This window comes from Myotis yumanensis, unplaced genomic scaffold (assembly GCF_028538775.1).
Source record: "Myotis yumanensis isolate MYYU_CA2020_CCGP unplaced genomic scaffold, mMyoYum1.0.hap1 SCAF_3, whole genome shotgun sequence".
Lineage (NCBI taxonomy): Eukaryota > Metazoa > Chordata > Mammalia > Chiroptera > Vespertilionidae > Myotis > Myotis yumanensis.
In genome coordinates this window covers 205,871,492-205,886,407 of record NW_027223754.1, presented here as the reverse complement: position 1 = coordinate 205,886,407, position 14,916 = coordinate 205,871,492, and the positions used below count along the sequence as shown (strand labels likewise).

The 14,916-nt window shown below is 40.0% G+C and overlaps 1 protein-coding gene across 19 annotated transcripts in view; it reads left to right on the top strand.

Moving 5' to 3' along the window:
• RBFOX2 (RNA binding fox-1 homolog 2) overlaps positions 1-14,916 on the top strand; it is a 256,306-nt gene that overhangs the window by 106,668 nt on the left and 134,722 nt on the right. The window lies entirely within an intron of this gene.

The following is a 14,916-nucleotide window of genomic DNA, read 5'->3' as shown; positions in this document are numbered from 1 at the left end:
AACAGGGTAGGGAACATCACCTTGGCCCTCAGATCCTAAATTATTGAATGTCAGAGCTGGATTTCATCACATAAATATCTGATATGCAGGATGTATTTTCATTGTTACAAATTGAACATAATTAAAGCATAGTGATGAATCACAAAAAAGTATGTAATTATATATGTGTTTTCCAATGGTCTTAGGCAACCCCTGTGAAAGGGTCATTCGACCCCCAAAGGAGTCTCGACCCACAGGTTGAGAACCGCTGCCTTAAGGTGTGTGTGAGAGTGTACCAGGTTCGGATTGTGATGATGAAAATTTGTAAGAGAGAGCACTGATGTGAATTTGGGCGCCACTGACTAGTAGAACCCAGCCCTTCTGGTCTTCCCCAGTACATGGTTTCCAGTGAGTATGTATGTTTTTTTATTAAACGAGTGTAATTCTTTGAGAGCTCCATGTCTATTTGCTAAAAAAAAAAAAATGTGTGTACTGCTCCGCTAAGCCAACAAGCAGTAATTGTGTAGTGCCTGCCTGAAAATGCTTGGTCATGGTTGCCAACCCCATGCTTGGTATTATTTTTGCCTGGTATAATGTGAAGAGAAAAGACCAAAATTCTCCCACTGTACATATTCCCACTCTCCCCTCCTCTCACACCGAGTGTATAGAGTTCCAGAATGGACCTTGCTTTCCTTTCCTGCACTCCTCTGGCCCATGACCTTAGTAGATCTATTCAACATGACCCAGACTGCTGGGACTAGAACTACACAAAACCCTTCCACAGTGGAACACAAACACTGAGTAGTGGTTCCCTACTGAGACCCCCACCCCCTTGGTACTTGATTTCCTTTCTGTTGTGTCCGTCCTCTGCGTGAGATGCTCTATAGGCAGAGGTTGTGTCCTTCACTCTGTTCCCCAGCACCTAGCATACTGTTCACTAGAGAGTCATTAAGTAATCTTTGGCATTTTTCTGCTGTTTACCACTCTGATGGGATGGCTAAGGTGCAGGATGATAATACAGTTGTCAGATGGCAGTATTGTTTCTTTATAGGAGTTGTTTTATAATCCTCAGTAATAATGTATAGTGACAACTCCTATTTATCGAATGCTTAGTAGTACATCAAGTACTGTGTTAAGTATACACACACCCTCAGTTTCTCATTATTCTTAACTCTGTATGAGGCAGACAGTAGAAGCCGTATTTGACAGAAGAAAGAACTGTGATTTGGAGAGGTTTAGGTCAGAGCTAGGGAGTGGTGGAACAGGTATTTAAACCTAGGCCTGTCTGACACTGAAGCCTGTGTGTTTAGTGACTACGTGGAATCTCCTTGAATAATTAATTTGCTGAACATTCCTGCAAAAGAGAGCTGAGTCACTTATGTTCCCTGAGATTTATAAATGAGACATCTGTGTTAGCAAAGGGCATTAGTAGCATAGTTTAGATTAAATCCGGTGTTAGTATTATAGAGCAGAAACAAAGAGGAGACATAAGGAGCGTCGGCCACTTCCTGAAACCGGTTTGCTTCGTTCGGCCCATTGGTGAGGCGCCTTTGCTCTTTGAGTACACCATGGTTTCAGGTCATTTCTGGTCTACACAATCCTGAGAGATGGGTCTTTCGGACTGTTTGGTCCCTGGGGCCACACTAAGGTGGACTCAAGTTGGTCCCTGGGCTGACTGGGTTTCTTAAAGGTCCTCCTGGTATAGTCATTCAGTAGGAGGTATTCTCTTTAGTTTGTCTTTAGTTTTCTCGACCTTGGGTTTCAGTTATTGGGACTTTCGTATGTAAGTCTTTGTATGTAAGGACAAAGAGAATGAATCTTTCAGGGGCTCCTCAGTGATCAGTCTGCGTAGTCCCGGAAGTGCAGTGGGGATGAGGGACTGCCTCTCTCATTCTCTGCTCAGAACTGAAATGTTTTGTGTATACCTTTGAAGTGGGAGAGAGAAACTTCTGAGGAAATGGAGTGTGGTTGGGGATAATAAGATTTTGAGACGGCCCTTCCTGCATTCTCCCCTGGGGGAAAGAATGTAGCCAGGATTGAAGGGCATTGCCTCAACCAATTCAGTTAAGTGGCCCCGGCCTGGATTAATAACTTGGGCAGACTTCCCAATGGATTTGGCAAGGTATTGGGTTTCTCTCTCCCCAAACCCTCCCTTCTCTCTGCTTTGCACATGTGTGCTAACATAATTACAGAGAGGTTGCGTCTTGCAATAAGATACCCTTTTTAAAAAGGAGGGGGCTCCTCTTAAAAAGGATGGAGAGAAACTCAAAGGAGGGGATGCGATTGTGCAGTCTCGTCTTGCTTTTGAAATGGCAGGGTTTGAGAAACGTGGCAGAGCAGGAGCGAGCAGGCTGGTTCCTTTGTAGTGCGGCAAGGGGGTTGAGAGGAATATGATGGCCATGTTGATTTTGAGCACCTAGAGCACAAGCGTTGGGTACTAATTTTGTGCTAGAGAAATATTAAACTGTCCTTTTGCATTTGTTCGTCCAGATTGTATTACTAAGAATCTGGTCATTACAGAACAAGGGCTCTCTTGTTTGTGAAGGTCAGAGGTTGCAGTATTACGAGTTTGGTGGTCAAGTGTTCAGAAATATTTTACGGATTTAGTTGAAAACCTGAGCAGATGCTCCTGCTGTTGTTTACCCGTGGGGATCGGGTGACATTCTTCTCCCTTTTCCTCTCTCCCCCAACCGCCCTCCTTTGAGGACCAACCAATCACACTGAGGAATGGATTTCAGTGCCTGCCTGGCCTCCTCCCATAAGAAGTCTGCCCAACCACCGCTCTCTGGAGCTTTGGCTGAGGCTGTGTGTTTAACTCTTGGGTGTCTGAGTCACAGGGAGCTGCTGACATTGCAGTTAGTTTGTTCTCTTGTTCGAATTGACTCTCTGAACCCATATGATAAATACTAAACTAAGCTTGCTGTGTCCCCAAAGAAATGTTACCAATGAGGCAAGATGCGATGCATTGAGCTTGAAGAAACTGATTTTAAGGCCTAATTCTGCCAACAGCCAGCAGTGTAACCTTGGGAAAGTCACTTTCCCTACTTGGACTTGATTTGATTCCCTTTCTGCTAAGTTAGCAGAAAAGGAAAGGGAGAGAACGAATGTTTATGATATCGCTGTATGCCAGCCATCAGCGCATTTTATGTCTGGCTAGCCTGAGGTTTGGGGAAAAGCCCCATTTAACCTGTATTGAGTGCCGATTCTGAAACAGTTTGCTTCTCACAGTTTGTCCTCTGCAGGGCAAATGCTGTCCAACCGATTTTGTAGATGAGACGAGGGAAGGCTGCAGAGGCTGTCCAGCTTGCCCAAGGTCAAATACCTAGGAAGGCCCATCTGGCTCTCATGCCCAGACTTTCTTCCATTCCACTGGGCTGGCTAGAAAATCCCTGAAGTCCTTCCAGCATTTTCATTCTAACACTGAAAGCTTTAACTCCTTCATCGTTTTTCCATCCTGCCACGTAGAAAGACCAAACACTACTGCCTCCTCTTTCACTAGAGCAGGTGAGTGACATAAACATTCCTGCCAGCTCCTGAAAGCAGCAGCAGCAAAAGGTGCAGCTAGTTCTCTTTCCTCCATAACAAAGTCCTCATCCTGGTCACCTGCATCTCCCACTTCCTCAGCAGCCCCCTTTCCCACACAGCCACAGGGACTTCCTTCTCTCTTTGCCTTGTGCTTACGATGGTCAGGTAAGTATCGCTGGTTAAGGGAGAATTTTGAGGAGATTAAAAAACATCTCCTTTACTCAAAGTTTTCAATGTCACAGATACTGTAATATTGGGTTTCCCCTACCCGAGTCTCTGCGGTAGCTATCTCCCATTAGATTGCTCCCCCCTCCCCGCTAAGAGCTTTGTTTTCATTACAGACTTTATAAATTATCCTACCATCTGGCTTAATAGGGACATCTTGCCCAGTGGAACACTTTGTGTTTCTCTTCCTGCAGTTTTTAATTAAAATATATATATATATATATTTGTTGATTTTTAGAGAGAGAAAGGAAGGGAGAGAGAGGGGGAGAAACACCGATGTGAGGACGCAACATCTATTGGCTGCCCCTGCATGCCACCTGCCCCTCTCAGCCCACAACCACATGACCAGGGATCTAACCGGCAGTCTTTTTGTGCACAGGGTGATGCCAGGGCCTGCAGATTTTACTTTTACATTCAGAGAAAATAGCTCTCTTTAGGTGTGTCTTACTGACACTCTCTTGTTATCAGTTGAAAATAAATTCTATTGGTAGCCTTCAAACGTCACATTTTCCAAGGAGTCACTTTCTGCTGTTTATTGTGGGCTAAGAAAAGTGACAATAAGCAAAGCTATTAACAATTATAATTTATTAAGTCGGGTACTGACCTAGGTGTTTTAATACATTATTTCTAATTTTCCTAATAACCCCTTTCTTTTATAGATGAAGAACAGATTTAGTTGAAAACAGGTTAAGAGAGGTTAAAATACTTGCTCAAGGTCACAGCTAGAGAGTGGTGATTTGGCAGTTTGATTCCTGTTCTATTTCACTTCCAAACCCTAAGTTCTTTCTTCAGTACTTTTCATGCTGCCTATGGAAAATGATCCTGAGAATTTATTTAATCATCCATGCCCGTGCCTCAATTTTTATCACTCCAGAAAAAACATATGTCTTCTTTTAAAAAGGAAGCATCATCCCATACACCCAAAGGTGGCAGGTTTGATTTCCGAACCAGTCTCCGGTCCGGGTGTGTATGGGAGGCAACCAATCGATGTTTCTCTCAAACATCTCTCTCTCTCTCAAGTCAATTTTTTAAAAAAGGAAAATGCCATTTTATATGATAAACTTCACAATTGAAAAATATTTTTAAAGAAGTATTTTCTGGTGATTGCTAACATTATTTATCTATTGATTGATTGATTTAAATTATTGGGGTGACATTGGTTAATAAAATTATATGGGGTTCAGGCATACAATTCTACAAAACATCATCTGTACATTGTATTGTGTGTTTACCACCCCAAGTCAAGATGATTGCTAACTTTTACAGTCAGGTGAATGTACCCATGTTTAATTTGATTTATTTTTCATGAAACTTAAAGCCATCCATCCCTTGTTGTTACAAGTAAAAATGCTAAGTAACTACATCAGGTATTGGAGGGTTAGGGATTGGGGTGGGCAGGAGAAGGTCAGCCTTAGAGGACGAGTAGTAATATATAGGGAGAAAAGCAGCTAGAGTTTTCTTGTGGTAAGGAAATGTTACCCTTTGCCCCACGTTTGTACATTCTGTGTTCATTATCTCTTAGATCACCTGAGAAAGGAGGAGAATCCAATGAAAGGTGTGTTGGTATTACTTAATGGCCCTGTACTTCTCCTTCCTTTCAGGAATTGCTTGTGATTCAATTCTAGTACAGTTCTATTGGGCTTTCCCAGTTGTGTGCAATGTGAGATTCACATAAGTGAAGTGTAATTGCTACACTGTTTTCACCATCTGGATCAGCCGAACAGATATTTCAGCAATGTTTACTGTGTGCCTATTATATGCCAGTTATTTGACATGACACTAATGATACTGAGACAAATAAGACATGGTCATTGCCATTGAGGAGCTCATAACTGAGCGGAATTTGCAGTTTCATTCAGGATATAAGACCTACAAATAGGCAGTTAATAACCAAAGGCAGTATATGCTTAAGATTGTAAAAAAAAAAGTGAACTAGGGACAGTAAATTACTGGTATTCAGAGATGAAGGGGTTAGGGTTTACAAGAGCTGTAAAGACAGGGTTTATTTACAGTTTCATCCGGAGTATGGGGTGCAGCAGGGCTGGGGTGAGATGGGGTCTGGGTCATGTCACTGCTAGTGAAAGGAAACAGTGAAAATCGTTCACCAAGTTAGAGTAAGATGCCCTTATAGAATTGTGGATGGAGTCATATCCAGAAACCGGGGTGGGATGGGGGAGATAATTTTCATAGCATTTTAAGCGAAGCATGTAAAGATGCCAGCAGCTAATGTAAAACAACAGCTCCATTTCTGAGGATGTCACAATTTTTAAGAAAAATTTAATCTCATATTTATCCTTGGGTTCCCTGGTTAGCTTTTGAGTACAATATTCTGTACATTAGAAACCCCTTGGTTTTTTATAAAATGGAAAACTGTAAGCTAAATCATACACAGATAAAGACATCAATAGCCCCATTTGCCACATACATTGCTCACCCGAGTAGCAGTAATCTTGATGATTGCTGAATGTTTCTTCCCCAAACACTCACCAAATGAAGAACAACTCTCTTCTCCTTTTTCCTGAAACTTACCTAAAAGTCTCCATAAAGGAGAAGGCTTAGGGAAAGGAGATTCTCCCCCCGCCCCCCCTGCTCACCCCCATAGTAGCTTAACTTAAGTACCCTGTGGAGATAAAGATAAATGTGAGCAACTTTAGGGTGAAAAGAAAGTCAGAGACCTGAGAAGTCAGGGGAGGTCATACCAGGATTAAAGTGGAAACTATGTTACCACCTAAGCAAGGAGCAACTGATAGGTCTATAAATAGGGTTTTATCTCCTCATAGAAAATTTTTGGCATGGTTGTAGCTTCCCATGTGGGGGACTATTATATTTACTAAAAATAAACTATGTTTCTAAAACGATTAAAGTAAGTCCCACAGAACTCTTTTACGTTATTAAAAGTGTAGTCATAGCCTGAAAATAAGTATCTAGAGTTTGTTATGTGCTAACTTTTGGGAGAACTTTGATATTGAAACCATCAGTTAGGTCTGGGGTAGAATGGTCTAGTCCAGTCTAGCGTGGATTAGATAGATTTTTTTCCGGCTAGTTCAGAAGACCCTCAACCTCAGTCATACATTTAAATTCATAAATAGGTATTCTAAGTGTATCATCTAGGAAAGGCAGAGTTCTACTTCTCCAGAAATCTTACTGCTTACTTAAAGCTGCTTGAATATGGCCATTCAGAGCAGAGGGGTATATAAATCAGCAATGCCTTTGGTATAAAGCTTTCAGGCTGTCTGTCTGTTTCTCATACTCACATTATCCTGATTGTAGCCCTTTAAATTGTTCAAAAAATTCTTGGCATCTATTTGCCTGTCAGCTAATCTCTTAAACTCCTGGATAGCTTATTTTCTTCCTATAAGTATATTTGAAATTAGTAAAAAGCATCATTAATTTTAGTATGCTGTTAGGAGATTATGAAAAGCTGAAATTTGACAAATAGTGAAATTGCTTAATGCATGTTTCTCAAAATTATTTGACCATGAATACTTTTCAAAATAGATTTCATTGAACAATACAGTGCAGTATGACTCACGCACAAATGTAGGTATGGATTAAAGTCATCACCAGAAATGGTTTCAGAGACGAGTTAATGGCTTCAAGAAGTGAATTCATTTGCTTCAGTCTTCAAAGCATGTTTTGGAGAAGTTAAATCATTTCTAAGTGCAAAAAATGAAAGAGATTAAGCCGTTTTTGTTTTAAATATACTGCCTATGCCTTAGTGCACTGGTTAAAAATTGTTTTCCTGCATCACAGGATCTCACTTATTATCTTTATTTCTCAAAATGGCATCCCACTTTTAAACAATAGATTGCTGTATACTCAGTAGAAATAATATACATGCGTTTAGTATTTTTATTTTGAATGAATAAATTGTAGAAGAGAAATACTATACTGCTAGCATCAATTTAAAATTTGTTGGACTACATATTGACAACTTGTAAAATGCTAAAAGAGGTTATATATTTCAGATACATCTATTCCCTAATTGCTTTAAACCTTTTACTAATCTTGTTCTCACAACCACTTAACTCTCATCTCTTCTTCAGTGCTTTAAAGAAGGAAACTAAAGTTCCTGGTGTAATATTTTCTGCAAGATAAAGAGATAATAAAGTTGGTGCAAGAGGTTTAACAAGTTCACAGCATTCTTTGGCCTCAAGCCCAAGTTTCTGTTTATTTCATTACTTTCATCTCATTTTTGTTTTGTAACTCACATGCTGTCATAGCAGTGATTGTGATGGTAATGATCCTATATAATAAAAGGCTAATATACAAATTGTCCCCTTGGGAGTTAGACCAATCAGGAGTTCGACTGTCCGCTATGACGGTGCTGACCACCAGGGGGCAGCGTGGCATGAAGGAAGGCCCCGGCCGGCAGTCGAGGGAAGGAAGGCCCTGATCAACCCTGATTAGCCCTGATTAGCCCGGATCGTCGGCCAGGCCTAGGGACTGTACCCGTGCACAAATTTCATGCACTGGGCCTCTAATAGTATATAATGTTCTGTTTATTAAATAGTTAATATACTCGATTTTATTTGGGTCTGACATCATAGTGTTGTAGGCATTATTACCTATTTTACAGATGATGAAAATGTGTGTGTGTATTTGACTTTTTTTAATTAATAGAAATCAGTAATTGTTAAATTAAAAGTTTATTTCTATTATTTTGGTGTTGAATGGTTTAAGGACAGTAGATTAGGGGGATAGATTTAGAAGTTCAACTTCATGTTTTTAGAAATCAGTTATTTTATTGGGACATCAAATAGTATAGTTAACTTTTTATTAAGAATAAAATGTGTTAAATATTTAGGTGACTAGTCATTGGTAAAGGAAAAAGTAATTATTTTCCTTGAGGTTTTTTTTTTTTTGATGCTCAGATAAGCATTAAATTATATTTCTTGGGGATAGAGAACTTACTCCCCCCTCCTTAAATTTAAGGTATTTTTTTAATAAAAAAAATTTATATGACTTCATTCAAAAGGTACAAAATGGTCACACAGTGAAAAGTTGCTTCCGCATTCCTGTCTTGAATTCCCCAGTATTTTTCCCCTAGAGTCAAAGGGTACCTTTTTGTATGTAATTATTCCTTTTTTCCCCTCTTTTTAATTCAGTCGTACTGTGTTATACTTTGTTCTGAAGCTTTTAAAAAAACACTTAAAGACAAGTAATAGAGTATTTCATATTAGTATTTTAAGAGCATCCTCATCCCTCCCCAAAGGCTATATAGTATTTCATTCTATGGATGAAATAAATCCTTATAAAATGTGCTATATAACTCTATAATTTGTGTTCTTAATAGTGTAATGGTAGATGCTTTTCTTAATGGTTTAACACAATTATCAACATCAGTTATTGTGCGGGACTGTAAAAGACTGATATTTCAGGAGCTTTTGTTGGTTTTTCATTACTGTATCGCCTCATTTTGACATGTCTACTTTTTGATTTCTGCTTGTTTAGATTTTTTTTCTCTTGGTCCTCTCTTGTCTCTGATGTGGCTGCCTCTAATATAATATTCCTCTTTCCTCTGGTACTTATTCCCTACTGCTTCCTAGCTCCCTTTCCTAATTTGCTTTAATATTGGTGGGCAAGCAGCCAAATAATCAGTACAGAAATATTTCTAAAATAAAAATAAATAGATTTAGAGAGAAAGCCTGGAGGAGTTTTTCTGCTGATGAAAGTGCTTGAACATTTTGATGTTCTGGGTGCTTAGAGGGCCTTTTGCTTCCTGGTTATTACCATGTTCTACACCAATTCTGTCCAATAGAGATTGTTGGGTCAATGGAAATGTGTCACATCTGCCCTGTCCATTATAATAGCCACAAGCCTCATGTGGTACTTGAGCACCTGAAATGTGGCTAATGGGACCGAGGAACTGAAATTTTAGTATTAAGGCCGAGGAACGGAAATCTTAATATTCATTTTTAATTTACATGAAATGAAACTCAAATAACCACATGTAACAAGTGGCCACTGTGTAGACACATGGTTCTTCTAGACTCTAGGTAATTAACTTCTATACAGCAAGCTTGATCATAGTGGAGCTTGGATTGGGATGCTATTATTTCATTGTGCTGAGCAAATTTATAGTATTGGGAGGGAGACAGTTCAGACTGTTTATGCTCAAATTAGCTTAAGTAAATGATTAGATTAGAACTGCTTTTTTATATTAATATTATGATTTTTTCAAACTAGTATTATAAAGCCATTGGTGCTGGCATGTAGCTATGATTTGTAGCTAGGGTAAAACTTTTATCCTTTTGTTCTTTTGGTAAGTAGGGAAAAATTAGTGGCACTCTAACTTTATTTATAGGACTTGGTTAGACAGTTGCCTGAGTGCCAGAAACTCCTACAAATAACTTTGACCTTCCCTAATAAAAGTCAAGGGGTAAAATATTCCATAGTAGATCTTAGTTGTGTGCGATATACACAGGATACTACTTTTTAATAGAGAAATCTATAACAAATAAGAAAAACCAATAAATGAATTATGGATTTTTTATAACTGCTAGGAGGAAAATAAAGAGAGCACAGTAATGGAGAATATGGACTTGTGGGGAAGGTCTCCAACTAGATAGAGTAGTCTGGAGTTTTATCTGAGGAGGTGTTATTTAAGCTGAGGTCTGAAAGATAAGCAGGAGCCGGCCTTGCAAAGAATGAAGGCAGGATGAGGAGGGATTTCAAGAAGAGGGGGGAAAGGGTTACAGGGATGCCAGGCAGATGGATGGATTTGCTCTAGACCAGGAACTGCCCTGACACAAGATCAGTGTATTTAGAGAATAGTGATTGAAAGGAAGATAATGATATGAAATGAGGCTGGGGAGGCAGGCACTTAGCAGATCATCAAGGACCTTGCAGGCCATTATAAAGACTTCAGATAGAAAAAAAAATTAAGTGCAATGTGAACTTACAGAATCAGAGAAGTGTTATGATCTGATTTTCATTTTAAGAAGTCCCTCTGGCTGCTGTTATGAATGTTTTCAAGGGAAGTAACAATAGAGTGGAGGAACCATTGCGATGTCCAGGAAAGAGTGATGCTAGCTTGGGATAAGGTGGTGGCAGTGGAGATCAAGAGAAGTCAGACACACAGGACTTACTAATGGGTTTGAGATGAGGGGTGAGGGAAAAGGGAAAGGTCTCTGGCTTTCATAACTGAGGTGGGGAAAGCCAGGGGTAAACCAGGTATTAAGTGTGTTGGCTACAGAGATTTAAGAGCCCAGTTTCGCGCATGTATGTTTGACTTGCCTGTGAGACAACTACACAGTCTTATTGGAGCACGAGAAGAGGTTTAGGCAGAGATATAACTGGTCATTGTGAGCCTGTTGATGGTATTGGAAGTATAGGGAATGGATGAGAAAACTGAAAAAGAGAGATGAGGATGAGTCCTCAGGAACACTTCCTTTTTAGAGGTCTGGGTTGACTTTGATTCTGTAAGTTTAGGATGGAGCCTGAGGTTGTCCATATCTAAGAAGCCCCCAGTTAATGCTACTCTGCTGCTGCTGCTCCATGGTCCACATTTTGAGTAGTAAGATTCTAATAGAGAACTGCCCTCTGGGAATTTTAGCATAGATTTCCTTATTTGACTTTGATGATTTGACACAATTTTTTTTTCTATTACTTCTTTGTTTCCTTTCTTCCTTTTTTTTTCAGGTAGGGAAATGTGGACATGCAGGAGCATGAATAAAAAGATTTATTTAGCTTGCCTGTGGGAACTTATCTTAAGCTGAGAAGAAACAAAGTTTAAAGAGCCCCATTCTTTCAACTTTTTTCAAAAGTAAAATTCAGTTGCACCTCAGATGGCCCATTTCTATAGCTCAGTAATTGTGGTAAGTCTGTATTGTCTCTACCAATCCTGGAAGTGAAAGGAGTATCAATTATGTACAGAGGGTTGCCTCTGATTTCTTCTGAAAAATTTTCAGTGCCTGACTTCTCAGGGATATTTTTGAAAAATTGTGTTGGCTCCTTAGATGTCCATAGTTCCCCCACCAGTCTTTACACCCACAGAGAAACTTGCATAAAACACAACAGTCTCTTGAATGTTTAGACTATGAGGCAGGGAGTCTAAAATGTGGCTCCAAAGACTTGGAAGTAACCCAAGTGTCCACCAGTAGATGAGTGGATAAAATAGCTGTGGTATATTTACACAGTGAAATAGTACTCAGCCATAAAAAAGAAGGGACTTCTGTTCATTACGACAGCATGAATGGGCCTGGAGAACATTATGCTAAGTGAAATAAGACAGTCAGAGAAAGATAGGTACCATATGATTTCACTCATATGTTGAATCTAATGAAAAAACTGAACTACCAAGCAAACAGAGACAGATTCATAGATAGAGAGCAGACTGACAGCTGGGGAGGGTGGCTGGAGAGGTGGAGGGATTGAGCGAAAAAGAGAAAAATAAAAAATAAAAAGATCATTGACATGGACAACAGTGTGGTCATTTCGGGAGCTGGGAGGAGGTGGAAGAGGGTGTAGTGGGCATAAATGGGGAGAGGGAAAAGTTTTTTTAAATTCTTTAAAGTGTGGCTCTGACCCCTTTCTACCTACCATGCTCTTCACATTGGAAAACCCAGCATTTTCAGTAGCGGGATTTCAGGATACATTATACTAGTAAGGTTAGAATTACTGGCAGCATCCTTATTGCTGTCCTAGATAATCTGATTTTTCTTCCTCAGAAGTAAGTATGCCAGACTTCCTCTGTGGGCCCTCCACAGAAGAGTTCCTTTTCTGATGCTCAAATTCACACATCCCCCCTCGCCCCCTCCCAAACTAATGTAAAGGCTGATAAGCTTCCAAGTACAGTAACACAGTCTGATAAAATGTTCTGATGGAATTAGTATGTGTGTATCTTAATCCTCTGTGTAAGACTGATCCTTTCCAGGGTGTCTTCCTACTGTGGAACTATTAGACCTCTGTGTCTCTCAGTCTGAATCCTGTGTAGCTGTAAAGCGTAGATTTCCTTATTTGACTGATGATTTGAGACAATCTTTTTTCTGTTACTTCTTTGTTTCCTTTCATCCCCCCCCCCCCCCCCGCCCCTTTTTTAAGGTAGGAAAATGTGGACATGCAGGAACATGAATAAAAAGATTCATTTAGCTTGCCAGTGGGTTTTTGGAGGGTGTGTGTGTGTGTGTGTGTGTAGAAAACACACAGAAGCATTTGATTTTTGACCAGACTATTCCCTAGTTCTTAAAATTATGACCAGGAAAGGAAGAGATGCATTTAGAGTAGGAACTTATTAACTCTTCCTGTGGTTCCAAAGAAGTTTATAATGGTTGTACTCATGGGAGTTTTGGAGGTGCCTGAGTTTTTGTGACATATTTTAGTTTTTATTTCATTTCAAGGCTCACGTTTCTCTGTGTATTTTCTCCTACTTTGATGCAGGAAAGCAGGAATATCTCTATCTTACCCTAAACTTGATGAAAAGATCAGACCATTAAAGTGACAGTCTGTGAAATTTTATTGTATTGTTTTTTGATACTTGTTTAAAAATGAATATTAACAATTTCGTGTTCCCAAAGAGCTTGAAAGAACCATAATCTCTTTTTTTTTAAAATATTTTATTGATTTTTACAGAGAGGAAGGGAGAGGGATAGAGAGCCAGAAACATCGATGAGAGAGAAACATTGATCAGCTGCCTCCTGCACACCTCCCACTGGGGATGTGCCCGCAACCAAGGTACATACCCTTGACCGGAATTGAAACTGGGACCTTTCAGTCCACAGGCCGATGCTCTGTCCACTGAGCCAAACCGGTTATGGCAAGAACCATAATCTCTTAGTGTGATTTTAGTACAGTTATTTAGGATGTAGTATAGGGAGGTCTGGTGACATAAGCTTAGGCCATGGGCTAGGTGACTAAGCTTTAGGCCATGGGCTAGAGGAAAGTTGCATATAAACATTGATTATGGACATATAACACACTTTATAGAAAGTCAAGATTTGTTTTTCCATTAAAATGGAAAAGGCTGTCTCATAAGTTGTTTTGTACTGGAAATGAGGTAATCTTGCCTTCAGAGGAAGCAGAGAAGTTCTGCCTAAAGAAAAAGAAAAGGTTTGGGTGAGGCTGAGAATACTGCCCCACCTCTTTAAATTTACATGAGTTGGGAGTTGAAGGTGGAAGGAGAGAAAAGGTACATTTTCGTGCAGAAGAAAAGGAAAAGTGACTTTCTTCTACCCTGAGAGAAAAAGAAACTTCACCTAGCAGGTAACTCAGACCAGTGAGTGAGCATACCACCTACACAGGGCCTACCTTGAATGTGAGACTCGCAGACCTTGGAGATTTTAGAAGCAGGAGAGAGCTGTTCCAACATGTCTGAGGGAATCGGAACCCTGAGGCAGCTGGAAGGTGGTAGGGCTCTTGTTTTAGTTTAGTTTAATGAGTTAAAGGAGTGAAATACTCCTCAAAACACAGAAACCTTTGAGAGTGTATTGTGCACCTACTATGTGCATGGCACTATGCTAAAGACTCCCTGGCCTGCTCTAACCGGTTTGGCTCAGTGGCTAGAGCGTCGGCCTGCGGACTTAAGGGTCCCAGGTTCGATTCTGGTCAAGGGCATGTACTTGGTTGCGGGCACAACCCCAGTAGGGAGTGTGCAGGAGGCAGCTGATCAATGTTTCTCTCTCATTGATGCTTCTAATTCTCTATTCCTCTCCTTCCTCTCTGTAAAAAAATCAATAAAATATATTTTAAAAAAAAAAAGACTCCCTGGCCTAAAATCAATGAACTCTATCCTGAAAGATGTGGATAAAGGAGACAAGATTGGTAAACAGGATACCTGTAGTAGAAACTGGCAAAGGTGGTAACTGTCTTGTTACAGACACCAGGCTCCCAGAGGATACATCAGTTACCGCTGGGCTGGGCTTTTGGATTTGAACATGGAGAAATGGGTAGGCAAGCAAGGAACAATCAGGGGCATTGGCATATGGAGAAGTTAGCTATTTTCTGAATAAAAACCACTAGAACAGATGATTTGATGTTCAGCATTGAACATAATGGATAAATATATGTCTGGCATATAGGAGGCACTTAATAAATGTTTGAACTGAACTGAATTAGAAAATGTGGTCTCCAGGAACATGGCAGATTGTTTACATAGTTATATCCTTTGGTGTAATTACAAGTTCAAAAGGAATAGTATTGTGTACCCAGTTTTTGGTTGAGAAAACAGAGGCCGAGGCAGGTTAAGTA